Source organism: Camelus bactrianus, chromosome 1, assembly GCF_048773025.1.
Source record: "Camelus bactrianus isolate YW-2024 breed Bactrian camel chromosome 1, ASM4877302v1, whole genome shotgun sequence".
Lineage (NCBI taxonomy): Eukaryota > Metazoa > Chordata > Mammalia > Artiodactyla > Camelidae > Camelus > Camelus bactrianus.
Window position 1 is genome coordinate 11582438 of NC_133539.1, and position 25964 is coordinate 11608401.

Sequence of the window (25964 nt, forward strand, 5' to 3'; positions counted from 1 at the left end):
TCTATTCTGGGTGACTACAGTAAAATGGGATGAAAAGCAAATGATTCATAAATATTATATATGATATTTTCATTTATAACCATTACATACACATATAATATTTATGTTTACTATATAAATGTATACTTGTGTGCGTGTGTGGTATACACTGTGGGCAAGGCCAGTGGTACCAGTCCTCACCAGCTCACCTGGTGCCATTTCGACTTTAGGCTTTAAAGATTTGTGTACAGATGAAATGTTATTACCAAAAATCACTATATGGCAAAAGATTACCAAGCCCAATCATTAGATTAATCCAGTATTACCCAGCTAAACCCCTTACCATGCAGATGAAGATACTGTGATCCGAAGAAGTGGTGATTTACTGAAGACACAGTAGTAGCAGCGGCAAAGCCCCGATCCCCTGACCCTACAGCAGAGTTCCTTCCAGATGTCCAGCTGACCTTGTGCATTTAAAAAAATAATTCTAAATAGAGGGCTTCTCATTTATCTCTTGATAAATGTCATCATCCTGATTTGGGCTTCTTGACGATTTAGATTTCAAACATTCCTGAAATTACCCGCCATCAGTAAGCTGAGTGTTGGGAGAATCCCAGAAACCCACCGTGTGTCTCTCCTAAGAGGAATCCCCTCCATCCCCTGTGGGGAACCGCTGTCCTGGCTTTAGTGGAATTCACCCCCCTGCTTTCTTCATAGTTCTAGTAATTTTCTGTTGTATTTCTAAGTCACATAGTTGAGCTATTGAGCATTCTATGAATGGAACCAGAGTGTATGGAAAATTGGGGGGGTGGGGATGGTAGTGGCTCAGTGGTAGAGCACATGCTTAGCACGCACGAGGTCCTGGGTTCAATCCCCAGTACCTCCATTAAAAAATAAATACAATAAAATAAAAGGTCAGAAAATCCCTTTAACAAATAAAAATAAAATAAAGTAATCCTTGAAAAAAAAGAAAATTGGGACAAACTTTGCCCAACTCTAACCTTTAGGTGTTTCTCTTATTTTGGTTTTGGAGGCGGGAGGTAATTAGGGGTTTTTTGTTTATATCTTTCTTTCTCCACAATTTATCAAAGATTAACGAGACTGATTTCACAATCATAATTGTAAAACCTTTCAGAAAATTTTAGGCCCAAATCATCTAAGTCAGTGATGCGCTGTCATGAGATTTCATCAGTATTCATCAACATGTTTACTTCTCAGGAAATGAGAGACTGAAAATTTAAATACGGTTTCTGCTGAGCTGGATCTTGGGTTTCTTATTCATCTATAAAATCTACTTAGAGAAAAGAAAAATAGTAGTTACAAATATTAGAACATATAAAAACCTTATAAATAATGTGTAAAATATTATACAGGGTTACAGATATTACACAACACTGTTTATATTTGCATTCAGCCCATATTTAGCCCTCCAGTTCCTGCCCTGTGTTTTAAAGTGCTAATCGGTGGAACTGTGTTGATAAAATGTTCTCCTTGACCAAACTTCCGTCGGGTTCCTCTGAGCTCCCTTCTCAACTAGGCGTCAGCCTCGGGCACCCCAGCCTCTCAGTTTCAGCAAGAATCCTACTAAGTCACGTTAAGGAGAATCCCAAACCCTCATCCCCAAACCTTGATGTACAAGTCCTTGGTTTGCCTGTAGCTAGGATTCCATCGGGTCAGTTTAGCAAGAATCCCCTTAACGCTGTTTCCTCTTAGTAATTTTCCACGCATGGGCCTGGTCACCCTGCTCCGTGGCTGTCAATCCCCGCTGGTTTTTGTTGTACTTAGAGTTGAGCCCTCTCTCTCCCCATGGCAATAGTCTTTTCTTTTTTTTAATTGAAGTATAGTCAGTTTACAATGTCATGTCAATTTCAGATGTAAAGCACAGTACTTCAGTCGTATAGGAATATGCATATATTCATTTTCATATTCTTTTTCACCATAGGTTACTACAAGATATTGAATATGGTTCCTATGGCGATAGTCTTGAATAAAGCCTTCCTTGCAGTTTTAACAAGTATCAGAATAATTTTTTCTTTAACAGGCTCTGAAATCCAGGTACCATACCTGGTGTGGGCTGAGCTCTACTTCCCTTCTTTTCATGCTGCCAAGCATTGAAATTCCAGGTTTTCTTCTTTAGGCTCCTTAAGACCCACTGCTTATTAAATTCAGTGTCTTTTTTTAAAAAATCCTAGGGTTTGTCAGCCTATTTTAGCCAGTCTCGTACCTGGAAACCTATAAGCGCCCTGAAGGAGGGAGGGAGAAATTAGCTTCCCACCCCAGGCCAGCCATCTGTCCACCCGCCTCTTCGCTCACAGCCTTGTTAGACTCACAAGGGCGTGCACAAACGTACACACGCACACACACCCCCACCCACCCATTCTCCTGGTAGATGTGCTGCACCGCGGGGTGAGGACGTGGGCCACCCCAGCTGCCCGATTCCCTCCCAGACCAAGCTTCTACTTAATTGCAAAGCAGTTGGAGACCCTACAACGTCTTCCCCCACCCATGGTCACTTCCTTTAATTCTGTTAAGGTTCACAGCTATAAATGAGGCCCTATTCAGTATGAGGGACTAGGGGCGGGTGCCCTGGAGAATGAAAAAGGACGATGACACAGGAAGATAATTCATCCTGTAGTAGGTGGAAGAGCAGCAAAGCTCCCTTCAAACAACCGTGTGAAACGTTCAGCGGCGAACAAGCAGCTCACGATCTAGTGGGGGTGGGGGAATCCTTCTGCCCGAAAATGGGAGTCCCAGGGAGACTGAGGTCTCTTAGAGAGTACAGTGTGATTGGTGGGGGCTAGGGGGGACCTGGCTGAGCCTGGCGGGTCGGGTCGGGGACGGAAGAGCACCCCCCTCTACCCCTGCTGATGAGTGAACAAACAGCTCGCGTCAACGTGCAGAGGCCTGGCTCCCACTCCCTCTCACCCACCCCCGCCTCTTCTTCCCCCGCACTCCACCTTATGTTCATCTGCTGGGGGGTTGACATAACAAAATGCCACAGGCTGGATGACTTCAACACAGGTATTTATTTTCTCACTGTTCTGGAGGCTGGAAGTCCAAGATCAAGGTGTCGGCAGGTTTGGTTTCTTCTGAGACGCCTCTCCTTGGCTTGCCTGTATACGGCAGCCTTCTCACTGCGTCCTCACTTGGTCTTTTTCCTGTGTGCCTGCGTCCCCAGTGTGTCTCTGTGTGCACCTGCAGCCCAACCTCCTCTTCTTATAAGGACACTAGTCAGATTGGATTAGGGCCACTCATATGACTCATTTTACTTTAATGGCCTCTTTAAAGACCCTATCTCCCAAAACAGTCACATTCTGAGGCCCTAGAGTTTAGGACTTCAACATATGAGTGTTGAGGCGACACAATTCAGCCTGTAACACTCATCTTGGTCAGTGGTGTCACCATTCAAGACCATGAAACAACAAACATGAGAAGAGTTGAAAAAACCTGGATCCTTGAAGACACCAGTGTCCCATCTCCCTCCAGACTCCTTGTGAAATGAACAATACCTACCTGTTACCGAGTCCAAACTCGTTCTGCTCGCCCCATGACAGGCCAGTAAATTGGAAGACGAGATGCTGGGTCAAAGAATAACGACTTTATTTGGAAAGCTGGCAGACCGAGAAGATGACAGACTAACGTCCTGGAGACCCGTCTTCCCCAAGTCAGAATTCAGACTCCGTTTATACTAAAAAGGGGAGGGGGTGTGGTTGTTGCAAACTTCTTGGGGTTGGAATCCTTTGTTCTTGCAGATTTCCACATAGATCAGGTCACGGTGTCCCTGTAAACCTCCGACAAGACAAATGTTATTTTCTATTCTGCAACTTTTTATCTCTGTGTGAATGGGAAAGTATTATATCCTTTAAGATCTGAGCCTTGAGAATGGGCTGTCCTATGTATGTCAGGCTATAGGCAACATTCTTTTGCAAAAGGTGCAGAACCAGCATGGCTAAGCACAGGAAACAGAGCACAGGGTTAGAGTTAAAGGAACAGGTCTAACATGGAGTCAGATTTGTTCTTCCCTATTACATACTTGTGGTTTAAGTCACTGTCAGTCAGGTGACCTGCCACTTGAATGAAAGTATTCCTACCTGATACATTTCTCCTGCATCTAACACAGTACCTCGCATACAGCAGGCACTCAATAAACGTGTGGAAACAAAAGACCGCTCCTGCTTCAAAGCCTTCAGTGGCTTCCCATCCCCTCTGTTATGAGATGGAAACTCCTTAGCAGGTCATATAAGACTTTCTCCCTGTTTAATGTCTGGTCTTGCCCCACGTCTCTGGGTTCCACTCGCTCTACATCCCTCCCTTGGGCAGAGTCAATCCTTTTGCTGCGTACAATTAATCCACAGGGATACAGGGAGAACCAACAAGAGAGCAGGGGCTGAATGTGTATTTCAGGGGCTTGGGGAGGCAGAGGTACGTGGGGATGACCTGGAGGAGAGGCAGCCCTAGACGCCCTCAGCAGACAAGGGTGAGGAGCTTTTCAAAGCAGAGCTGGAAGAACCAAAGCTTGGGTGAGAGGTTAGGAGGAGCTCAAAGGGACACAGGAAGGATGCGGATCACAAGGTTAAGGAAAGTTTACTTTCTTCTCACAAAACCAGGAGCCACGGTGACGTGGGCTGCCATAGCAAAGTACCACAAACTGGGAGGATTAAAACAACCAGCACTGGTTCTTTCCCAGTTCTGGAGGCCAGAAGTCCAGAATCAAGGTGTCGCTTGGCAGAGTTGGTTCCTTCTTGGGGCTCAAGGGAGAATCTGTCCCATGTCTCTCTCGTCACTTATGGTGGTTTCCAGAAAGCCTTAGCATTTCTTGGCGTTTAGCTGCATAATTCCAATCTCTCTCCACCGTCACATGCTGTCTTCCTTCTGTGTGTTTCTGTCTCTTTCTCTCTTCCGTCTTCTCACAAAGACATTAGTCATATTGTTTTAAAGATCAGCCCTACTCTAGTGTGACCTCATCTTAGGTTACATAGTAATTACATATGCAATGACTGTATTTCCAAAAAGTTCACATTCAGCATCCGTGCCAAAATCTACGCTGATTTGCTAGCGTCTCCCTAACAGAGCACCATCTATTGTGTGGCTTCAACGGCAGAAATTGATTGTCTCACAGCTCTGGAGGCTAGAAATCCAAGGTCGAGACGCTGGCAGGGTTGGTTCCCCTCGAGGGCTATGAGGGAGATGTCCTGTGCCCCTTCCTTGGCTTGTAGGTGGCCGTCTTCTCCATCTGTCTCTCCACATCATCTTCCGTCCTTGCGTGTCAGGATTTGGTACAGCCTCTTGTGGGGCACGGCTCAGCCCTCGGCGGCCCCCTGGCGTGTTCTTTCCTGCTCCGGGGACGTCCTGAGTGGCTTTAGTTGGCACCTGCCTGAGCGCCCTGTGATGGCAGAGCTGGGATTTCTTCTTCTTGTATCTTAGTTATTGCTTGTTCCCCATAGCGCCTGACACGGCGCATCCTATAGAATAGGGTCTCAGTAAAAGCCCAGGGAGTTTAGGGGCTTTATTTCCTGTGTGCCCCCAGCAGCAGGGCCAGTGCCTGCCGTTTATAGGAGAGGCTGTGCTGCAGGCCAGCAGCTGGGAGGTTAGACTTTCATGTTGGGCAGACTGGCTTCAGATCCCAGCTTGGTCTTGTTTTGGCTCTGTGGCCCTGGAATAATCCCCTAAGCCTCTATTTGCTCATCTGTAGAATGGGAACCCTCAGGGTATTCACCCTATGTTGCTGTTTCGAGGGAAAAATCCCTTAGTGCAGATAGAACGTTCAGCACTGGGCCTGGCTCGTGGCAAGTACCGAATAGGTGCTACCCTCTGAGGGGCACACATGAAAGTGTACTGACTTGAGCTGTGTGGCAACATGAGACCCAGGTCTAGAAATGCGTTCGCCTCTCAGCCTCCCAGTGTGGACCACGGCACGTGGGGCAGTGCCTGGCTTTTCCTTTGCCGAGTCCAGCCCTAACATCCCTGTCTAGCCAGAATGGTCACTGGATGACTTTCCCATGACCAAGGCCGTCAGCAGCAACGTCAGAGGAAGCTGGCTTTTGTTCACCTGCAGGCAATGATCATCTGATGCAATAATTCATTTCCATGGTTATGAACTTTGCTTTGGTTTGTTTGATCTGGGACTCCAGGTCTTTGTTACTGCATCCGTTTCACAATTCAGTTTAAAGAGAAAAAGCAGCAGAGGGAGGGAGAGCCGCTTGGCAGGAGACCCACAGGAGGGAGTAGGTGGGGCCTGGTTTACCTAACAGCCCCAAAGAGAGGGCGGAGAACCTTTGTTCTGCATCCCTGGCAAGTTGGAACACAGAGGAATGCTGTGTTTTGGTGGCAGGATTCCACTGGCTGCAGCCAACTAGGGGGAGAGGGAGTTAACGAGTAAGCCATTTACAGCCCCAACAAAGGCCCAGAGGATTCCTCATCTACCCCGCCCCTTCCCCCTCACTTTGCAGGACTCTGGTGGGCCTGGGTAGACAGAGAGCTTGCAGAGGAATTTTAGGGTCAACCCTAAATCAAGGTGGAGCTTGGCTTCCCAAAGGCAAAAGTTAAAAGAGGCAGGCAAAAGGGCTTACCTTGCAAAAGGGTGCTGATTTCATCAACTCCAGATGGAGGAAAGTGGTTGGAGCTTGTGGAGGAAGATCTCTGCTTCACGGGGAGATGCTGAGATATCCTGGTAGTGTGGGGGGCAAGGCAGAGAGGGGTAAAGATTGATGGGGCAAAATGCAGCTGGTTGGCTACAGTCCTCTCACTTTTTAAATAATGATGATAAGAGTTACCACCTCTGACATTTGTTGTATGTCAGGCTTCAAATTAGGTGATTTCCATATGTTGAGGTCCTCTCGACTCTCAAGGTGGACAACACAGGTCCTTTATCTATGACTGTGAAATAAACCAACCCAAGGTAAGTGACATAAAGCCACAGCTACTTTATTATGCTCGCAGATTCTCTGGGTCAGGATTTGGAAAAAGCACCCCGGGGACTGCTTGTCTCTGTTCTGTGATGTCTGGAGCCTCGGCCGATGTGTTCCAACACCGACTCTCTGATACTCACTGATGTCCTAAACTACAATTCAGTTCTGGCACTAACTACCTAGGGTGAGCACAGACACCACAAGTTAAGAGCCAAGTCCTTTACCAGACTGTCCCCACTTCATCAGGCACCAATGCCAAGTTTTAGTTGTCTCTAAGCCACCTGCATGTATGTTCAGCCAGCTACAAATTTGATGCTTCCCACAACCCCTACAAGTTTGATAATTAATGAGAATGATTCATGGGACTCAGGATAGTGCTGTATTTACAATGACCACTTTAGTATAAAAGATACAGATAAACAGCCAAAAGAAGAGGCACCCAGGGCAAGGTCCGGGAGGGTCCTGAGCACAAGGAACGTCTGTCCACATGGAGTCGGGGTGCACCACCCTAACATTAGATGGATATGTTCACCACCCCGGATGCTTTCCCCGGCCTCAATGTCCAGAGTTTGATCCGGGTTTCCTTATGTAGGCGTGGTTGATGACGTCATGGGCCCTGCAACTGAGCTCAGTCTCCGGCCCCCTCACTCCCTGGAGGATGGTGGGTGGGCCTGAAAGTTCCAACCCTCTAAACACTCAGTCTTTCTGGTGATCAGCCACTCTAGGGATTTAGGAACTCTGGGCCAAGAGCTGGGGACAAAGACCAAATGTATGTCTAAGTACACCACGGAGTTCTTGAACCTCTGAGTCTGGGTCACCTTCTATTTGAGTAAGTGTTGTGGCAGAAGAATTTTCCAAAGATGACCTCAATAATTTCTCCCAGTCCACACGCTCTTCTTACAATGAGAGTTTAACCCTCTTCTCATCAAGAGGTGAACTTGAATCTTGGCAAGGGCAGAAGGGATATGATGTGACTTCCGTGTCTATAAAAGGCAGTGAAGCGGGGAGGGTATAGCTCAGGTGGTAGAGCGCAAGCTCAGCACGCGCGAGGTCCTAGGTTTAATCCCCAGCATTGCCTCTTAAAAATTAAGAAGAAAAAGAGAAAAAAGGCAATACAGTTTCCACCTAGCTCACTCTCTTGGGACGCTCGCCGGTGGAACTCGCCAGGCTGCATGAGGAGGTCTCACAGGGGTGTCCTGTTGACAACCCAGCCGAGGTCCCTCGACAGCATCAGCCACTGGGCACGAGAGTGATGGGTCTCCAGATGATTCTGGCCCCTGCCATCGAATCTTCCTGGTACTTCGAGTCTTCCCAGTTGTTGTATAATAAGAAGAACTCTGAATAGTCTTTGTCCCCATTCCTGGCACAGAACTTCAGAAGCCCTTGGAATTTCCTGAGTGACAGGAGTGTCATTGTTATGCTAATTGGGTGACTTCCGGTGGCCCCTAGGTAGCTTTGGGATAGGGGCTGGTCACCAGAAAGACCAGTCGCACCATTAGAGGGGTGAAACCTTTAGCTGCCCCTGTCCAGAGAGAGAAGAGCTCTATCAAAGACTCAGTTTCCAGGTTGCCAAATGCACCCCTGTGCCAGGCGGGGGGGGGCACACTCCAGCTCCGCGGGGACAGAGGCTCCTGCACTTGGGCCCTTCTGGATTCTCCCTGTGTTCCTCTTCATCTAGCTGTTCACTTGTCTCCTTTAGAATAAACCAGTAAACGTAAGCAAAGTGTTTTCTTGAGTTCTCTGAGTCAACCTAGCAAATTACCAAACTTGAGGGGTGTCATCCACACAAAAGAGGGGGTAGCCTGGGCTCCCCATTAGCAGCTGGATCTGAAGTGGGGGCAGTTTTAGGGACTGAACATTTTAACTTGCGGGTGAATAGTGTCAGCCCTTTAGCTCCAAGGAGACAATCTCAGCATGAATTGAATTGTTGGACACCCAGCTGATGCCAATGAATTTGGTTGTTGATGTGGAAAAAGCTGCACACAGACTCCCCTGGACCCTAAGCTCCTAAATTTCAGCTCTGAGATCTGAACCCAGTCTCCCTGGGCTCAGGGCCCTCTCCCCACATTATGGCACCGTGATAACAAAACCCCTAAAGCTCTTGGGTTCCCCTTACACTCCGTCTTCCTCTCTCCTCTAGCTGCCAGCTAACCATCATCTGACGTGACGCCTTGATACTCCTCCATCTGCTTTTATTTTCCTTTAAACGATTTATTCTCAAATTTTATTTCTGCCAAGAAACAGAGGGCAGATGTGTTCCATGCACAGCACACTCCCTTTGGGGCCCCAGATCGCAGGCTGTGGCCCAGATGAGGGACCTCCAGGGAAGTACCACGGGAGCTAATGTGAATCCCACACTTTGTCCTTCACTCTCTAAAGCACATGAGGACGCCAGTGGGGAGAGGGGACGCATCATTGGGATAGCTTTGCAATCCACCATAAAACATATAAAAAGTGAGTCCTTTGCCACGTGGGGTACTTAAATATTTTTTCTTTTTATTTATTTACTTGGAGGGGGAGGTAATTAGGTTTTATTTATTTGTTTATTTTTTAAATGGAAGTATAAGGGGTTGAACCCAGGACCTCATGCATGGTAGGCAAGTGCTCTAACACTGAGCTATACCCTCCCCTGCCAATATTCTTCCTAATAATCAACAAGCAGCCAGCTTTGCCCCTAGTGGGGGTACTATGGCTTGAGTCCACAGCTTCAGACACTTGGACGTGGTGGACCCACCATGTCAACAGGTAAATAAATGTTCTTTCTATAAATCCAGCTTGCAACCATCCCTATATTGGTTGTTTTATTGTTCATCCATTTTGCATATGTTCCTCTTTAAAACCTGAGGATCTCCAACCTCCTTCTGGTTACCGGTTTTCAGCCCAGCATTCCTGTCCCCTCCCCGCTGGGCCACTCCCTCATCCCCTTCCACCTGAAATCTCTGCATCCTCGTTTATTGATTCCTCCCAGCTCGTTCACATCCTCCAAGGCTAAAGCCTCTTCGGTAGGCGCCTAACATGGAAAGAGTGCTCAAGATGTGCTGCCTCAGGTGCGGTGACTCAACTCGGGGGTCCAGTTGTCTCAGTCTTCTAGGGCCACCATAGCAAAGTACCATACTCACGGAGGCTTAAGGGACAGAAACTGATTTCCCCACAGTTCTGGAGGCTGGGAGCCTGTTCGAATTCTTGGTGAGGCCCTCTTCCTGGCCTGCAGACAGCTGCTGTCCAGCTGTGTGCTCACACGGGGGCAGAGAGGGCACACTCTCCACTATCTCTTCTTAGAAGGACACGAATCCCCTCGTGGGGCCCCACCCTTTCATCTAAATCTAATCAACCCCCAAAGGCCCTACCTCCAAATACTGCCACACTGGGGGTTAAGGCTTCAAATATAAATTCTAGGTAGACATAATGCAGTCCATAGCACTGATTAATGCATTTTAGAAGCTTTCAAGCTTCGATGACATCCTCCCCAGGGCTAGCTGGCAGTGCAGATGGGAAAACGCCACTCACTGTTCCAAAGAGCTTTCCATTCAGATTTCCAGCTTCCTGTTTCTCTTACGCAGCTTAGAGCAGAAGGGCTTGGAAGATAGGCATCCTGGGTTTTGAATCCTACTTTCTCTGTTTACTGGCTGTGTGACCTTGGGCATGTAGCTTAACCTTTCTGTGCCAATAATGATTCCTACCTATATTATATGACATTATATGACATAAGACGGTAAAGTGCTTGGCACTTAGTGAGCCTTTTAAAAAATGTTGGCTACTATTCTTCTCATCTAATAGTAGAAGTAAGCTTGTTGAAAAAGTGTAAAATGTAGTCCCTTGTTGAAAGAGTGTAAAATGCAGAAAAAGAAAGAGAAAGGGAGATATTGGAGGAGGAGGGGAAAATTGGGATGGAGGTGGGGTTAGGACAAGTCTCCAGAAGGACTTACTCACTGCCCTAAAGCAGTGCTATCCAATAGAAATACGCTGCAATCCACACATGTGACTGCAAATGAAGCCACTCGTGTAATTTTAACTTCTCTGGTAGCTGCATTTAAAAAGTAAAAAGAGACTGGTGAAATTAATTTTAGTATATTTTATTAAACCCCATTTATTTAACCCAAGATGTGATAATATATTTTATGCAATCCAATATTTAACCCAATATATTGACTGCTGTATGAAATCAATCTAAAAATACTACTGGGATAGTTTATATTCTTTATTCATACACAGTCTTTGAAATCCAGTGTGCATTTTATGCTTACGGTACATCTTTTTTTCTTTTTTTTAATGATTGTACCATAGCGTATTTGCAAATTTTAGGCTGCTTCAGTAATTTTGTCCTTATGGATAGTGAACATATGGACATCCTTGCACATAAATTGGCCTGCTAATTTCCACAGAAGTTGAATTCCCAGGTCAAAGAGTAGAACATTTTTAGAATCTTTTAGACTCAGTGTATTTTGCAAGCTGCTTTCCAGAAAGTTTTTCCGTTTACATTTGCATCAGCCACAAATGATTATCATCAAAAAATAGAACTTTGTTGACTTGAATTGTAATAAGCAAGTTTTTTGATTTGCCTTAATGTAATTCAATTTTTAAAACTTTTCATTATGGTTTTAATTTGCTTCCCTTTGATTACTAGTGAGAATGAACACTTTAGTGTTTATTAGCCATTGTATTTCTTCTGGGAATTGCTCCTTCTATTATTAGGGTATTAGAATATTATCAGTTTTTTTGTGTACTTTCCCATTTTATGTGGTTCTAAATTTTATTTGTGTCTATGATTTTTTAAAAGCTAAAGCTTTTTACAAACCTGCAACTAGTAGATAAATCAGCCCTGAAGATCTAACCCACAGCATAGGGATCAGAGCCAGCAATACTGTATTACATGTAAGCTTCAAAGTTGCTAAGAGAGTAGATCTTAATTGTTCTCACTGTAAAAAAGAAGTAATTATGTGACGTGATAGAAGTGTTAGCTAACACTAGGGTGGTAATAATATTGCAGTATATGAATGTATCAAATCAACACTTTGTACACCTTAAATCTGCACAATATTATATGTCAATTACATCTAAATAAAAATTCATTTTTCTAGGGGAGGGTATAGCTCAATGGTAGAGTGCATGCTTAGCATGCACAAGGTCCTGGGTTCAATCCCCAGTACCTCTGGTTAAAAAAAAAAAAAAGAATTAAAAAGTTTAAAAAGAGAGAAAAAAAGGAGATTTTTTCCCCCAAAAAAGAATGTTTGTAAAAGTACCTAGCAGAGTACCAAGCATGAAGATAATTTCTTTTCCTGTTTAAAATTAATATTTGTTTAAAAAAAAAAAGCTAAAGCTTAAAAAACTTTTTGTGTCATCAAATCTCTCATTTCCTTACAATTCCTTCTGTTGTTCATATTCTTAGACCCTCGGGAGTCATCCAGAGGTCACCTAGGTTTTCTCTGTTTGAAGAAGCTTCATCTTTCAGGAATTAATTTTGATACATGAGGTGAGGTATCAATGTTTACACCCCTCCCCACCCGGTATAGCCGTTTTCCTTGCAGCACATCCTCGTTCAGAACCCCTTTCCAACTACTTGTGACCACGTGTGGCCAGCGACCGGACTGGATGGCACAGGTCTCATATTTCAGACCTTTATTCTCATGTCCCTGAGTATTTGTCTGAGTGACTTGCAAGCGCCACGCAGAGAGGATATTTTTAGCTGCTGCTGACAAATCAAAGCTCTAGGCAGTGACCGTCCAGCTCGCTGCTGCCGCAGCCCCGTCCCTTGCCATGACATCAGCTGATTTCCTTTAAGGTGCTGGAGCACTTCTTTTAGCATCCCACTCGAGGGCTGAGATTTAAGGGCCTGTCTTGGTTCCATCCTTAGTTTTGAATTCATGTAACCCATGGCAACAGTGAGGCTCCTGGAGCTGACTGCTGTGTTCAGTTTCCACCAGGCTGAATTGAGAAGTGGAAAGGAACAGTTGGCCACAGCGTGCGAAGTGGCAGCAGGGCCGCAGGGGGACAATGCTTTGGCCAACTTGATGGCCTGTTGGCCACGCGCCCGCTGAGAGGCTTGTGACTCCTTCTCGAAGCTTTCATTAGTGGGATGAAGTCCTGAGAGCAAAGTTAGTGAGGCCAGGATTCTGGCCCCATGAGTCACCTGTTTGCATATGGATAGACAATGTTTTCTGTCACAGCCGAAGTCACCCACCTGGGTCAATCTCTCAAAACCGTGCGCTTATGATTATGCCCAGGGGAAGGTTTGAACACTGCGTTTGAGTACAGGGCCACTACCTCCCTCCAAGAGGTCCCATTTCCACTGCATTTTATAGAGGTTAGTGCCCCATGGACTGTGTATCTTCTCGGAATATAATGAGGAAGGTGCCCCACCCCCATTTGTACAGCCTGCACCCCTATTTGAGGAGGCAATTTGGGAAAGGTGTCAAGAGATCTGGTTCTGATCCCGGCTCCGTCATTGACTAGCCTTGGGACTTCTCTCTGAGGCCATTTTCTCATCATGAAGGGTGATTTGACTGGTTGATTTGTATTTTGCGGGCTTCTTCCAGCTCCCATTCTCCATGTTTGTGTTTTGGGGAGTAAATGACCACCCCTGGGGAAACAGTGGAAAAGAAAATGAACTGGCAGTTAGCATCATCTTCCTGTCCCTCCTTACAGACACCAACCCTGTGCCTCCATGATTAACCCCACATCTCTTTGAACATCGGTAAGATCCTTCACCATCTCCAAACTTGTGCCCCACTTCTCCACCTCCTCATCCTGTGCTCTAATTTTAACATCTCCTCAAGGTCTCAGTACCACCCACTCTATGTCTTTCCTCCAGCTCTTTCCTCTTTGTGGAATCCCCTCTCCCCCTCCTGATTAGGGAAACCCTAGTACAGAGAAAGCTTTGATGTTGCCTCCTCCGGGGAGTCCTCTCTGACGCACTCTGGCTGAATCAGGGCTCCTGAGACACATGACTTGAACATGATTCACTCCATTCCTGAGGGTGGCCAGGCGGAATGTGTTCTGTTCCCAGGCTTCCTAGCACAACCCCTGCCCATAGTGAAGCTCCTGTGAATTCCAAGTTTTCTGTATCAACTCTGCACACCTTTGTATTAAACAGAAAAAAAAGAGTAAGAATAACTAAACAAATGCTACGACTCAGTGTAGATTATACTCAGCAATGAACATCTGAATGCCCAATCTCAACAGCTCTTTGCGTTTTGGGGCCAGAGCACAGAAAATATGCTACAAGCTGCCTGGTCCTTCACCTTAATCGCTCACTCTATCAGTTTGTTTAAGCAAAAGGAGAATGCTAAAATTTCTTTTGGGGTTGGGGAGGAAGGTATAGCTCGAGTGGTACAACGCACGCTTACCATGCACGAGGTCCTGGACTCAATCCCCTGTACTCTGTACTCCATTTAGAAAAAAAAAAAACTAATAAAAAATAGACTTAATGACCTCCCCCCCAATAAAAAATAAAATAAAATTTCTTTTGAATTTACACTTTTGAACATGGATAAAACCTCCCCCTCTTATATAAAAATAACATATCAGATTAGTTAGGGGTCTTAGAAATAGGGCTGCCACATAAAATGCAAGCCAATCAGTGAAATCAGAATTTCAGATAAATGACAAATAAATTTTTTAGTATAATTATGTCCCAGTGTATAAGGTCCTCATCACAGGATATGCTCACATTAAAAACTAATTTATTGTTCATCTGAAATTCAGATGTAACTGGTGTCCTCTGTTTTTATTTGCTAAACCTGGCCACCCTACTTAGAAATCATCTGCCCTAAGTCCCCTCCAGCACGGGACCCCCTTTGACACCATCACTGACCTGTGACCATCTTGCCTTTCTTAAATCATCCTATGAGCCAGTCCATTTAATTTGAGACAATTTTCATTGTCAGAAAGTGCTTTGTTATAGTGAGGCAAATTCTGATTTCTGTATTTTTCATCTTGTGTTCTTCTAGTCTTGAAAAATGCCTACCACTCTTTAACAATTTTAAAAACCATGTATTTTGTTGACAACGAAGTTTACACTGAAAACAGCATTTTGCTGTTCCATCCCTTCTCAGTCCTGAATGTTACTTTCTAAACTTGTCATTCTTTCTTCTGGTAGAGGATTAATACTGCTATTTATTTTTTCATTATTATTTAATTATTTTTATACAATTTTACTATGAAAAAATTAAAAAAAAACAGGGAGGACATGATAATAAGTCACACATACCCATCACCCTGTTTCAATCATGATCAGCTCGTAAACAATCTTGTTTCATTAGACTCTCATACCCTGCCCCTCCCCTTTCTCCCCCTACTGGTTCCAAGACATCATGTCATTTCATCTATAAATGCTTCAAATACAGCTACTTCTTTATTCAGCACTTTGGTCCTTGTCTGTTGGGTCTATCTTAGTCCTTTATGGCTGCTATAACAAAATAGCACAGACTGGGTGGATTATAAACAACAGAAATTTATTTCTCAAAATTCTGGAAGCTGGGAAGTCCAAGATCAAGGCACCAGAAGATTCAGAAGCACTGCTTGGTTCATAGACAGCTTCCTAAAACGGCTCATGGCAGGAGGGCTACGGGAGCTCTCTGAGTTCTCTTATATAAGGGTTCTAATCCTACTCATGAAGGCTCCACCCTCATAACCCAATCACCTTCCAATACCATCCCAATGGGACTAGGATGTCAGCATATGAATGTGGAGAGGGACACAAACATTCGGTCTATAGCAGAGTCCTAATGTATAAGCAGATCATTTGGCACCTTGAAGCGTCCGTTGTCCCTCATTTACTTCCTCTCATCCTCCCGAACACATATGATACTTTTTCGGTAAACCAACGTGTCAGAGTTACTTATTATGATTAAATGGAATATCAGCCATTGGTGAGCCAGCTGGTATATATATACCATGGCTCCGTTTCCTTGTACACATTTTTTGCTCTTCCTGGAGTTGGTAAGCACTTCTTTTTTCCTAATAATCCCCCAATATCCATCCTTCCCTTCTTCCTTGTCACAATAGAAGTCGCCCACCCAGTGTGCCAGTTTGTGACATGGCACCCAGAGAAACAGAACTGATAGGAACTAGTTGGATGGGTACACAGAGAGAGGGAGAGGGAGAGAGACTCAAGATGCAATCCCAGGAGCCAGAGGACAATGAAGAAATACCTTTAGAGATCTGCAGGAGAATTATTATTGACCCAACAATCTACATATGGTCAAACTGTACAAACTGGTTCACATTCTTTTTTTTTTTGGTATATTGACTTCTGTCTCTCAACATCTCTCTTGTCTCTCTCTGTCTCTATCTCTCCCTCTCCCTCTCTTCCTTTGGGATCTAGCTTTGTCTGCAGCATTCTAGAATGCCATAGTGACATGCCTTGGGGCTTTTTCCTCTTCCTGCTGGAATCAGGAAACTCACATCTCTCAATTATGGAGCATTTTCTTGAATTATTTCTATAATAATTTCCTCTCTGGTTTCTCATTTCTTTCTACAATTTACCTACGATTTGGATGGTTACACCTCATGTCCTTATCCTTTAAATTTTAAAGTCTTATCTCTTCTATTTTATTTGCTTTGTTTTTTTGGGGGGGGGGTGTGATTTCCTCAGTTTTATCTCCCCACCCATTGGTTAAATTTTTATTTGAGCTAGAAAATACTTTTAACAGTATGTTATTCTTGTCCTGGAGATACAGTATTGTCGTCTGAGATATTGTCCAATGAATTATGGGTTAAAATTTTTGTTATGTTATTCTCTGGATTACTTCTGCCTCCGTCAGAACAAACTTCTGTTTGGTCTTGGTCTTTGCTTTCATATTTGACAATAGCTAGCTGTGATCGCATGGCAGTTCTGGCCAGGGAGCTGGAGGGAGGTTGGCTAAGAACTCCTGAGAAAGCCTTTTCTTTCTTGATGAGAGGGCGATACGGCTTGCTTACCTCTTCCTCCCATCTTCCTGCTCCTGGTTTAAATGTAATACCTAAAGCCAGAGAAGCCATAAGGTGGTGGTTCTCAAAATGTGGTTTGGGATCTGCGAAGATCCGAGGAACTGTCAGGGGTCAAACTGTTTTAATGATAATAGTAAGACATGATTTCCCTCGTCCTCCTTCTCTCATGAGTGTGCAGTGGAGTTTCCCAGGGGCTGCTGACCTGCAATGCCGTTTTCATTCTGACAACCAGTGAATGTGTATTTATGTGTCCTTGGGTTTTCACATTTGCTCAGTCCTAGTTTCTCATGAAACAGATATCAATAGGTATAACTCATATGAACAAAAGCGCTGTAGGGTCCTCAATCATTTTCTTTTGAGTGTCTATATTTATTCACTTATTTATTTTGCATATTATATATATATTTTATTGAAGTATAGTCAGTTTACAGTATTGTGTCAACCTCTGGTGTACTCAGTCATTTTTAAAAGTCTCGAGGGGTGCAGAGACCAAAGAGATTGAAAACCATGAAAAAAAAAAAGCTCCCTGACATGGCTAACGAGTTGAACTTATGGCAGCCTTCCACTACGCCCTGTTTTGTTGTTGTTTGTTGTTTTTATGTTAGAATAAGCCCATATTTATTTAAGCTGCTGTTGGTTGGATTCTCTTACCTACAACCAAATATATCTTAACCAAGAAAAGTCAGGAAACCCACCATTCTGTTTGTTTGCTGAAAACATCAAATACTGGTACCTACGGGTCTTTTCTCTGGGGCATTTTGGTTTCTCCAAAAAGTCGCATCAGGCTCTTGCCTAGAGTTTGAGTAGGAGGCTGGGAACTGGGAGTCTCGCCAACTGGTTTGTGAACTTCCACTGAGTGACTCTGGCGCCACCACCCCACTCCCCCACCAGCACCTCTGACCTGGGGCTTCTTCAGGCTTCTGGTCTCCTCAGGGCAAGGCTGGTGGCCACCATATCATGTAAAATGAGGCTGGGACACCAGGGCCTCCCTGCTCCTTATGCTGTCTTCAATAATCTTTCCCTTCCCTTCTTTCTGTCCCACCGCATCTCACTCCCACCTTCTCTGCTTCCTGTGCCTGACCTCATGAAACTTTTCCAGGTTCTGGGGAATACAGTACTTATTTCTGCCTGGCCTCCCCGTCTGCAGGCATGTTCTCAGCTCTTACAGCTTCTCCATCTACTTCCCATTTTAAAATATTTTGTGACGTACCTTGTCTGCTGTTGCGTACTCTCATTGTCTTTAACCTTTGTACCGTGTCTAGTATGAAACTGCCAGACTTCATTTTTCTGACTTAAGTAGCAAAGCCTCCCAAGAGGTGACTTAACAACTGTCGAACAAATGAAACTTCTAATAGTGAATTCCCTTAAAGAAACCAATCAGTTATCAAATTAATCAATTGCCCCTCATTCATTTTAATTAGGTCTTTGAGAAAAAGAAAGATAAAATGTTCAATCTACCATGTTTTATCAGAGCCCTTCTAAGGTTGCAACCGTCACACATCTGAAGACAGCTTCGCCTGAGTCTCCTCCATCCTTCTCTAGCTCCACGTGTCTGCTTCCTTGAGTGGCTCTCCGTGGCACGTGGTTATTACAGCCTCATCAGTGGTGTCACCTGCGGGGCACTCTTCAGATGAACTCCTCAGGATTCCTGTTTCATAAATATCCTGCCCAGATCTGCACCCAGTCCTCCAGAGTGATGAAGTTTTTAGATGTCCTTGAGATGGGCATCTTGGACACAGAGAAGACAGCATTTCAAATTTCAAATTAAGGTTCCACTTGTAAAATTTGCAACAATCTTAGAGGTGGTAGCTTTCCATAAGCCTTTCAGATTAGCTGACAAATATTATTTCCACTTATAAATCTAGTAAATTTTAACAGCCGCTTTCAAAGGGCCTCATGTGTATTTATCAACTCCAACTGAGCAAACATAGGTACCTTAAACAGTCAGTCCCGTTCATGAATTCAGTGAGTTAAATTCCCTTAAGCAATTCAAACTGAATTTATGACGTGACTAGATTTGATTTTCTAAACTAGAAAGCAAAACCTCCCCAGGTGTCTCAAAAATCGAATAAATCAAACTTTTTAGTAGTGAATTTCCTTAGAAACTAATATGCTTTGCCAGCTTAACCCAGTTCTTTAATAACTTTCCACTCAAAATCACAAATGTAAAATCAATGACCAAAGTATGCATCCTCACTTGGAATCACAGGCTATTCTATTATATACCCTAACATGCAAATACCCTTAAATATCTCAAACCTTTGAATGCTTAATGTATACAGATCATCTTAATGAATACAAACCCTTCCTTCTCCTGACCTTAATAAATATGTATGATCATTAATGATGTGATTTATTTCATGTCTATATTTAATTAGAAATTTTTCTAGGAGTGGAATTGCCAGTGATAGGGTGTGTGCATGACCCAGTAATTTCACCCCTTGTTATAAACATAACAGTAATGTACGCATATGCCCACCAAAAGCCACGACCTGGAAGCTCAGAGTGGTATTATCCGTAACAGCCCTCGACTGGAAACTGCACAAATGCCCATCGACAGTGGATAAGTAATTCGTGGCGTGTTCACCCCACGGAATCCTACCCAGCAGTGAGGTGAGTGCTCTACCACCACACATGGTATGGATGCCTCCCATGCGAGGACCTACTGCATGATTCCATTTATATCGGGGGTGGGGGGGAACAAACCTGTGCCGTCCCAAGTTAGGACAGAAGTTGCCCTGGGGGAGAGGTAGTGATGAGAATGGAGTGTGACGGGGCTTCTGTCCTGCTTCTGTTCTGTTTCTGAATCTAGGTTCTGGTTCCACGGGCTTGCTCATCTTGTGAAAATTCTTCAAACCCTACATTTAAATATGTGCATGTTTCTGCATGTATGTTATACTTTAGTAAATAGTGTTTTTGGTTTTTTTTTTTAACTTGGGCTGAAGGGAGTATTTTCATCATCCCGAGGAAATTAGGTTACCTGCTTAAGGGCAATAATGTTTCATGTCAGACAGATTTTTACTGAGACAGGGGGCCAGACTGCACGCATTCTGGGCAAGTCTTCTCAAATGTCAGGAGAATTCACTGAACCCTTTCAGTTGCCATCATAGCAAGGGGGCCTCGACCCCATGCCCTCAGTGTAACTGGATCACGTCGGTGTCCTGGGTCTCAGTCACTCCACTCTGATTCTCGTCCTGCCCCGGGTGACTCCCAGCCTCCATTCCTGCCCTTTTCTGCTCAGTTGCCTTTCTTGTAGCTCATGGTATCTTGATGTCTTGCCATCTGGCCTTTCCATTCCATCAACTCTTTTACATTCTTACGTGATTCTCTCTTGACCTCTTTTTTATTTTATCACCTGCTTTGGCTGGTTGGGATCCTGTGATATGGTGACTCATCATTGTAGGCCCTGGCTACGTTCTGGATTCTTTCTTGGCCTTCCTGCCCTGCAAGGCCACAGCTCACCCGGCTGGAGTCTGTCTTTTTCTCTTGTGCTTGTCTGTTTTCCTATCACTTGAGTCACACTGACGACACGGACATGGCCCGATGGGAGGAGAGTGCACATTTTTCTTCCCTTGCTTGATTGAACTTTATTCAAGTAACCGCGCTTACTCTGGTTAGGGGTGGGGGGTGGTGTGCCGAGTCATGCTGCTGATCCCGTTGGCACAGACTCTAGGCCTCCCGCCCACCCCACACAGATCAGCTCTCTCTGTGCACTTAGTATTCTGAACCTGTGGGCCAGGCTTTCCATTTATCCCAATCACCTTTCAAATGTTAGATTCTATCCATTATTCCAGCCTGTCAAGATATTTTCCAATCTTAATTCAATCGCCCAGGATTGCGTTTATCCCTCCAAGCTCCTAATAAGTCTCCATCTCCGCATTCAGTGATGACAATGCGGACAGAGAGGACGTGCGCTGTGCGTGGTGCTGACCGCGGCTGCTCTGTCCAGATAAAGAAAGAACAGAGGATGGAGGGCAGCCCAATCAAGGATTGGGTATTTCAAGGATAAACTCTCGGATCCTTTTTTCTTACACCTTTGGCTTCCAATTCAATAACTCAATTCCTTGGAGCTGCTCCCCAAAGTCTGAGGACCAGAGATGGGGGTGTAAGGGGAAGTTTCAAATGTAGGTTCCTGAGAGAGCCCGGAGAGAGTCAACATGGAAGAGGTGGCTTTCTGGCTACTTTCTGGGGACTCCTTTTTCTACCCCCGAAGTCCACAGCAGAGATACCAGAATGGTGGGCTTTCCTGACTGCGTTAGAGAGTGTGCAGAAACCAGCCACCCACTGGCCAAATGGGGAAACTAAGGTGCAGCAGACTTAAGTTCCTGGTCTGGTCCTGGATGATGGAGCCAAGACGGGACACCCAGTCCCTTTGCTCCTCACTGGACCATCTCAGTCAGGTGACCACAGCCTATGCCTGCCCGCAGTGTGCCTCCAGAGTTTGGGGGGATGGGAACAGTTTCTTTTTTGGGGGTACTTAAAATTTTTTTTAAATTTTTATTACTTATCTTTTTAATGAGATATAGTTGATGTAATATTACATAAGTTTTAGGGGTGCAACATAGTGATTCACTACTTTTAAAGGCTATGCTCCATTTATAGTTATTATAAAATATTGGCTATATTCCCTCTGTTGTAATACAAATCCTTGTTGCTCATCTATTTTATACATAGTAATTTGTATGCCTTTTTTTAGGTTTATTCATTTATTTATATTTGGAGGAGGCACTGGGGATTGAAGCAGGACCTCCTGCAGGCTAAGCATGCGCTCTACCACTCGAGCTGTACCCTCCCCCCATAATTTGTACTTAATAATCCCCTACTCCCCTTCGCTTCCCCCCTGGTAACCACTAATTTGTTCTCCTTAGCTGTGAGTCTTTTTCTTTTCTGTTATATTCACTAGTCTGAAAAACATTAGTTTCTTATTAAAATATGCAAGCACAGATTATGGCACAGAAAGCAAAAACCACTTGGATTTTAAAGACGAAACAAGAGGGTCAAAGAAATGTGCATTTACTAGTTACTTGGACCGTGGGTGCTAGATTTCCTCCAACAGTACAAAAATAAGTTATTTAACCTCATGGAACAATTTTAAAACAGAGAAATAGGACTTCATAATGACTGTAACAGCACTGCTTGTAGAGATACATGAATGGGAAGTGTCTGTGGGGAGGAGGAACCATCATTTTTTCCTTCCTGTTGTTGTTGTTGTTGTTGTTGTTGTTGTTGTTGTTAGCTATTTGTAGAGTGTAGCCAGTGCACAGAGCATGAAAGAAAATGTTTTCTTCCAGCTAAGAACCTTTGTCAGTTTACTGGTATCTCACGTAGCCCTTGCTGAGACATTCAGGTTCATTTATTTAGCTTTAAGAGGACATCAGTCAGTCCTTGCAAAATGCCAAGGAAAGCAGGACTGCATGGCTGAGGCTCATTTCTCCTGGCTGTGGACTGACTTTATTTTGCATAATTAATGGTGAATAACTCAGGACAGCATCCCTTTGTAGGCATGAATTTCCAACCCAAGAACATCTTTCAGCTCTGAGCATTGTTGAACTGAATGTTGCTATGAAACTGTGGCTATTTATTCCTCCACGATGTTTTCCTAAAGAACTGTGATGGGGCTCTGGTAACAGAGCTTATTTTTTCATAGCTACACAATCATTTTTATTCTCTCTTCTTTAAAAGAAGAAGAAGGAAAAATACCCCCACCATTTTATAACATTTCCCGTGAACACATTAGAATGTTAGACGGGTGATGCACGCCAGAAGTCTTGGCAGCGTAGGAGCCCTTTCCACTGTTTAATCTGTTTTAGTCTGATGTGGTAGAAAGTAGATTTGCCTTGAAGACCCAGAGACCATCAAGATTTCACTGAATGCTCCAGTTGTGTGATAAAGGGTTAACCCCCCCCCCCCCCCCGCCTTAAACTCTTGGAAACTTCTTGGAAGAATAGATGCAGATACATGGTTTTAGAGTAAATATGTTAACAATATCATCTTCAGCCAATACCTTGGTGCATGTCTATTTCACAACAGAGATGTGTATAGGGAACTTCTCTTGGTTTTGCTTGCCTGTGATCCATTCCTTCTTTTTCAACTGAAATAATTCAGTTTTCCTTGGGGACCCACGCTTCTCCAGAGGTGACAGTCAAAACAACTAGAATGGTGTGGGTACTACCATGCCTGACCAATCAGGATCCATGTTGACTGTAACAGCCCCTGAGCCCAGCCTTCCTCAATGGATACACTTTCAGTGAGTCTTGAAATCAAGATGCCCTGCCCTTCCTTCTCCAGGAGCCAGGCATGAACCGAGAGAGGCTACATGGAGTCTCTGTCCTGAGAATTTGCATGTTGATCAGTGACATGGGCAGGGCTGGGAACAGTTGGCACACATGTGTCCTGAAGATGTTACCCTGGAAACATCAGTTTTCCTAAGCTTTTTCTTTGATTCTATAACCTACCACCATGTCCATCCAATTTTTTTTTTTTTTTTTTTTTGCTTATATTTCCCGGAATTCATTTCTGTTGCTTGCAACCAAGGAACTCTAAGATAGTTCAGAAAATAAACTAGTAAAACAAATTTTCTGTAATGGAAGGAATCCTGTTTCTCTGGGTAATTGTATTGTAAAATTGTAGAAATAATTCTGTGGAAGAAGTAAAAGCCTTTATAAGAATACATAGGAAATACAATGAAAATGAAGTTAAGGAAAGCTGAGTTTGGGGTAAAACACTCAGTTTACTTACTGGTGTGACAAAGGACTTGAAACATGGACAGTAGAGTTGCTAAGCTTTCTGTGGGTTGCTGTCCCGACGGGGGTTGTTGTTGTTGTTATTGTTGTTTTAATTTCTTTAAAATAGCTTCCTACTTGGAGAATTCCCCTTTGACCTTAAGTCAGTAGATTAAATCCTCCAGAACATGTTTCTTGAACTACAATGCACATATAAATCGCCTGGAGGATCTTATTAAAATGTAGCCTGATTCTACATTTCCATCAAGCTCCCAGTGATGACAATCAATCCTGCTGGCCATAGGACCGCAATTTGAACAGCGAGGCTCCAGGTCAGAAGATTTCGCTCCAGCCCAGATTTCTCAGATTCCCTGTTTAGGGGTTCCAGACTCTTTTCGTCTGTGTAGAGCACAGGTGTCATACCACTCCAAGCCAGCAGGTGGCACCAGCGCACTCTGAGAGTCCCCGCTGAAGTCACTCCTCCCTAAGAACCAGTAAGATACATTTCAGGAGGGTTCCTGTAATGGGAGCTTTAAGAATCTCCAAAGTACGCATATTTCATAGCATTTAGTTATAGTTTGAATCTCCAACAAAATGACGACTGAGGGGGGAATTTTTGCTAAGTATTTTCTTACCCTTTTTTTTTCCCTTTAAAACTCATCTGTCCATGCCTCACTGCAAATTTGGCTCCTTACATTTGTACCTGGAAAGTAAGAGGTGCTTTAGGAGAGCCTGCTGCAGTTCGGCTTTCAGAGGGCTTTCTCATGCATTATCTTACTGCTAGAAGAATCTTTACTACCATTATGGTTCCCATTTTACAGATGAGAAAACAAAGGCACAGAGAAGAGAATTTCCTGACTTACCTGGTAGAACACAGATAGCGAGGGACAGAAATGAGATCCAACCTTGAGTTCATCTGCTCAGAAACCTCAGTCTTTACCCCACTGAATATGGAGAGACAAAAAACAAACAAAAACTGCACCTGAGTTCTCTTCTGCATTAAGCCTTGGTCTTCTCAACATTGAAAGTTAATTAATCTTTGTCAAGGATAGTGGTTTAACTTTTAGGAATTCCTGGGTTCTTAATCAAAGGTGCTGGAATACAGAGAGTTCTGGGCATAACTTCTCCCAAAATGCAATGATACACTTTGGATACAATCACCTGAGATTGCAAGGCTTCTACAAACATTGTATTCATTTACCATAGCCAAGGAGTCCCTGTCCTACACGTGGTATCAATGTTCCCTTTGAAAAATTTCTAGGGAGATTAGGCATTGATGCAGAGGTAACATTCTGAGTACATTTGGATTCAGGAAAAGGCTTTTTTGTACCTGAGAGGAGGAGTGTTTAGGGGAGTTGATGTCTCATTTCGGAGAAACTCCCACAGGTTTTGCAGCCACAGTCAACTCTGGGGGCTACTGGCAGCCCTCTACCCCACCCCTCTCCCACCATCAAATCTGGCACAAGGAAGTTGCTGTCACCTCAAGGCCAAGCCCAGCAGATTCTTGAGCATCACGTCTCAGGGTGGGAAGGGCTCCTGTGGGTGACCTCAAGGAACCGCAGTCTCACCCACCACTTAAAGCATTTTGCAAAATGGGTTCTGTGAGATGCTGACATAGAGTATTAGGGGGGAAATGTTTCGATAGTCAAGCAAAAATAAGAAATGCTGGTTTAAACAGTCATAGAAGTTTCTTTTCCAAAGGGCTTCTTGGGGTGTTCTTGTTGGGGGCAGAGATCTGTAAGAATGGGGCTTGTGCTCCTTCCCAGTCGGGAGGGTGAGGAGCCTTTTGTTCCTGGAACATCTGACACTTACAGAAAACCCTGTGAAAACCCTGATCTAGTTCCTCTCTCCCTGCAGATGGGCCAACTTCATGGCAAGTGGCCGGCGCAAGACACAGGGCCCCAGATTGCGTTAGTGATCTGCCATCACCGTCTTAAAATTCTCAGTAAGTTTTGAACAAGGGGCTCTGCATTTGGTTTTGCACCCAAATGATGTAGCTGGCCTGGCCCATGGAGGCCCCAGAGGAGGAGAGGGAGGCCAGAGAGGAGCCGGGTCTTGGTCCATACAGTTCCTATTCTTTCTGCCTCTTTCTCTCTGCACTTTTCTTAGCTCCCTCTTCCCACCTCTGCCCTCTCCTCCCATTTTCCTTCTTTCTGCATCTTCTGTCCTCCCCTTCCTCCCCTCCTTTTGCCCTCTGTCTCTACTCATGGGCATGTGATCTTTTCTCCAGCCCAATTTTATAAATCACTAGAATAAAGCTTTCTAATGTTTCCTTATTTCCCTTTGCACTTGTCATTATGGGATGTGCTGCATACTTGAGTGAACATGCATGCTCTGCAGGATGGTCAGTTACACTGAGTGGTGCTGCTGAAATAATGCTGGATGTTACCACTCTGCTCCGGGCACTGCTGCCTTCGCTAGTTTGTAT

General features: G+C 44.3%; 1 long non-coding RNA gene across 1 annotated transcript in view; it reads left to right on the forward strand.

Moving 5' to 3' along the window:
* Positions 1-25549, forward strand: part of LOC141577086 (uncharacterized) — a 67404-nt gene extending 41855 nt beyond the window's left edge. The window contains exon 3 of the long non-coding RNA XR_012505646.1: positions 25394-25549. This is a non-coding gene — a long non-coding RNA (uncharacterized LOC141577086). The remainder of the gene's footprint in view (positions 1-25393) is intronic.
* Positions 25550-25964: the final 415 nt, after the last annotated feature.